The sequence below is a fragment of the Propithecus coquereli genome, unplaced genomic scaffold (genome assembly GCF_000956105.1).
Source record: "Propithecus coquereli isolate 6110/MARCELLA unplaced genomic scaffold, Pcoq_1.0 Scaffold15, whole genome shotgun sequence".
In the NCBI taxonomy this organism is placed as follows: Eukaryota; Metazoa; Chordata; class Mammalia; order Primates; family Indriidae; genus Propithecus; species Propithecus coquereli.
Genome location: NW_012139413.1, coordinates 10,276,222 through 10,281,166, shown reverse-complemented (window position 1 = coordinate 10,281,166; position 4,945 = coordinate 10,276,222).

The following is a 4,945-nucleotide window of genomic DNA, read 5'->3' as shown; positions in this document are numbered from 1 at the left end:
GCTCATTGCATCATTTTTTAAATCATAATGCTTCAAAATCCTTTTTTATCCTATTCATTCTTCTTTAGATAGACTCTTATTTAACATTAGCTTAAAAAGATGGCATCCAAAATAGACTACTGAATTCCAAGATCAGTATGAGTGTGGCAGAATGAGAGTATCAAACATTCTGTGATGGTGACTGCTCTTCTTTAATGCGGCTAAACTTATATTCGAGAGGATTGCTTTGTTTTGATTTGTTTTAATAGCCATAACATTCCAATGGCTCATGTTGTACATGGCAGCTGCTGAAATCCTATATCTTTTAGTATATAAATTGCTGGCCTGAAACCATTGTCCTGTACTTTCACAGCCAAATTTAACCCAACATTTAGGAGGCAGCTTTTCTCCCTCAATTAAATATTGCCATTAGCACTCCAGTATTAAGGTCTTTTTAAAAGTAGACCTTTGTCATGTCAGGTATCATATGTGTTGCCTAACATCATGTCACCATAGTGTTTACAAGTCAGCCTCCTAGTCACATCATCCGAAAGATTCTTCAACTATCAAAATAGGGTGTTGGACTGTATGGGACACATACACACAAACACACACATGCGAATGTATCTTTGGATATACTTTGGAAATTAGTTTAACCATATATAAATCGAACTACTTTTATTACCATGTAGCACTCATTTTCTTTAAATCTTTTGCATTATAATCAATAGTTGTTCAATGCCTTGCTGAAATCAGCATTTGGCATATTTGTGATCTTGCCTTGAGTATTATTAGTCTATAAATTGTGTCAGAAAATAAAATGAAGTGAAATGGATCTTCATATTAAATAATTAGTCTTCTAAGTGCCTCCAAACCATCTGATAAATAATCTTTTCTACTCAGTCTGTTGTTCTGGAGCAGGATTTTCAATTGTAGCTGTACATTAGAATTACCTGGGAGTTTGGGAAATATAACAAAGCCAAGTTCTCACCCAGATCAACTGAGTCTGAATCTCTACTCCTGGGGCCTGAGCATCATCAGTATATTTTCAAAACTCCCCAGGCGATTCTGGTGATTGTAGTTTCTCGGGCATATTTGCCCAAAGCAAGTCATAATAGTACTGGTGGTTCAAGATGACTTTTGCTGAACTTCAAATTATTTCATGTGGTAAACTGACTTAAATGATTATTAATTGAATAATTTAATTATATTAATTAAGTTATACCCATTTCAGTTATGAAATTACATCCCATCAAGAAGGATGTCTCAGTTTGGTATTGGTATTTATTTAACATTTTTTAGTAACAGTTGCTAATACTCCTATTTAAAAAAGAGATCTCAGACTCAAAGTTTTGGCAGGCAGGACCATCTAGAATATTAAAACATAATTTCGTATTCATTATATTCATCATAATATTTTACTAGTAGTAAATGATACTTGGTTTCCATTTATAGAATTAATCAAAACATTCTTTTTAAAGCAAATACTGATAGTATGCAGAAACGCCTGAAGTCCTGACAGTTATATAATGGACTGACAGATGGGAAATACTAGTATAGAGCTTCTAGAATCTACCTATAGATCTCTTTTTAGAAACATCAGAATGATATTTTTCAGATCATTTTTTCTTTATGTTTTTTCATAGTTTCATTCTGAATACTTCTGTGATACTACTTAGTAAACTTGAAAGTCATTCATTGTTTAGGACTAGAGATAAGGCATTTGAAAGAAGTCTGGTTCTTGTTCAGCATCTTGTCTCCTATCTTTGTTTTCAATGCCCTTGGTCAGCAGATTTTAGCTCAACAAATCAAACATTGATTCTCGTTTTGTTCCAGTTCAGTGAGCTTCTTAAGCATATTTGATTTTTTTTAAGTTAAAGCAGAGTACAAATTGCATAATTCAACTTTTCCCCTCTTTTATCATCCCCAAATTGCAAGTTTATGTTTTCCTGTGTTCACACCCAGCACAAAATGTAAAAGCTCTTTTGGTCTTTTTTTAGTATTATTTTAAAAATTTACTGTATTTTAGAATTTAAAACATTATAAGTTTATGTCACCATTTTGAATGGGTCCTTTTTAATAGATCATTTTTGTATATTTTATCTTTTCAATTTTAGTTATTGATATTTCATAGGATTTAAGAAACAGAAGTTTTGGTTCTTAAATCATATTTTGGAAATAAGCAAATAAATAGTGATAAATAAAAGCTATTTACCCCACACTTAATATTACAAGCTTTTTATTAAGTACATTACTTTTATTATTGCACCTAATACCCACAAAAAATATTATGAGACAGATTTTTTGTCTACATTTTACAGGTAAAAAAATACAAAATGAGGCTCATAAAAAGAGTTTACACAGGTCATCAGCTAGTAGCTGTCAGAACTAGGATTTGAATCTTACTTTGTTATTCTGTAACTGTAGCTCATAATTACCGGAGTTACTTCCACCTCAATGATATAAACACTGAACCAGAACTAAATGTCAGGCCTGCCGAATAGAAGTCTGGCTCTCTTTAAACTATAAAAATCGCTTTCTCAATTCATCAGGGAGGTTCACCTGTAGTCAAGATGGCTTGTTTTGATATTTCCCCTTTTTTCTCATTACAGTAATTTGTAGTTTATTTTTTTATGATCTCACATATTCATGGAACTATGTTATTACGAAAGCAAGGTTTCTCACAACTTTGACTCTATTGACATTTTGTGCTGGATAATTGTTTGTCATGGTTGGCAGTCTTGTGCATTGTAGGGTGTTTAGCAGTCCCCCTGGCCTCTATCCACTAGAAGCCAGCAGCCATTTAGATCTATGCCTCAGCCCATGTTTTCCTTCTCTATGTTGAGATTTCATACTAGTCATATCATCCTTATTCCCAGCATTGTTATATAGAAATATAAAGTTGCATTCTAAATACACTTACCCGGTTTTTCCTTAGGAAAAATATGTTTCTGCACCACTGCTTTTCCTGTCTGTATCTGTGCTTGATACTCACTATATTATTTATTATTGCCCTTTCCTTGTGGCATCCACTTTTCTCTTCAGATTTAAGAATCTTCTTGATTATGTCAGTGAATGTCCTGAAAAATACGATCTCTCTAGACCCGTGAGATGCACTTTGTCTCTGTAGGCATTACTAATCTTGTTAACATAATCATGGTCCAAAAAAGCCAAACCCTGCTTTGATGCCATTGAAGCAACCAGCTGTTCATTTATCATATCCTCTTTTCTCTTCCAAAGGTATGACTTTCAGATGGGGGAAAAAATGAAAACACCACCTGTACTCCATGCCCTTCAGTTTTATGCCTAATATGGGACAACAACAGTGACAGACTCTAGATTTTTTCTAGCTTTAATATTAGATTCATGTGTTTCAGGCCAGCTGGGTAAAAGGTTAATGAGTTTGTAGTTTCCTATCCTGGGGGGAATCTCTCTCACATCTTAGTCACACTTTACAAGAATGTAGCTCTTTGTCTAATTAGCTGTGAGACTGTTGCTCCTTGAAGGGAAATCACCAATCTCCATATTTTATTTCTGTTTACAATTATTCTTCAAATCTGGCAAAATTTTCAAATTCTTTTATGGTTATATGAAAAATGGATTCAGAAAACTTATATTTACTTTTAGTAGAAATATATTCATGTGCGATAGAGTTTCAGTGGTTAGAGAGAGAAATCCTCTGGTAGAGTTTTTATTATACTTTACCAAAATTTTGATTATTTGGTTTCTTTCAGCCTATTGACTAGCTTTTTTCTCAATGGCATGTTCCTTGGATTATCTCCCCATCCACTCTAAATAAGCTGACCCTAATATTTATTTAATGACATCTCTTACCTTTATTTGTTGTTCATTTGTTTGTTTGTTTCAACTTAACGTTTACAACACTTAGTCCTGGAGTTTCTCAAACAGTAAGAAAAACACAACATGATAGCCAATAGATTTCTGGAAATTATTCCTTATTGTACTACACTTCCATATGCAGTACACAGTTCTTTATAACTCCTTTAAGACACATTTCTTACTCGCTCATTCTTTCTGTAAATAAAATACATCCATACCTAAAGAGATAGGTGAATATCGCGGTTACAAGAAAGCAGACTTCAGAGTCAAAAAAGTTTGATTTCCATAGTGACAACATACTAGTGTGAATTTGAGCAAATTTCCTTACTTCTTGGATCCTAGGTTTTTCATCTGTACAATTAGAGCGATCTCCTCTACCTCATAGATTTGGAGTGAGGATAAAATGTAATATGCAAGAAGGGATACTATCAAAAAAAGCGGAAATAATGTGCTGTCAAGGATATGGAGCAACTGGAGCCGCTGCCCACTGTTGGAATATAAAACAGTATGGCTGCCGTGAAGAACAGTGTGAGGGTTCCTCAAAAATTTAAAAATAGAATTAGCATTTGATACAAAAACTCCACTCCTGGATATATACCCGAAAGAATTTAAAGCAAGGCCTCAAACAATTATTTGTACGTCCATCTTCATAGCAGCATTGCTCACAATAGCTAAAATGTGGAAGCAACCCAAGTGCATCAATAGATGAACGGATAAGAAAAATGTGGCATATACATACAATGGCATATTTTGCATCCTTAAAAAGAAAAAAAATCCTGACATATGCTACATGAAGCATACGTTCTAACCTTGAAGACACTGTGCTAACTGAGATAAGCCAGTCACAAAACAACAAATATTGTATGATTCCACTTATGTGAGGTAGTTAAGACTAGTCAATCATAAAGACTGAAAGTAGAATGGTGGTTCTCAGGGATGGGGGAGAAGAGGGAAAGGAAGTTATCGTTTAATGGGTACAGAATTTCAGCTTTAGAAGATGAAAACAGTTATGCAGATGGATGGTGGTGATGGTTGCACAACCTTATGAATGTATTTAATATTACTGAAATGTACACTTAAAAATGGTTTAGAGGTAAATTTTATGTTGTGTGCATTTTATCACAAT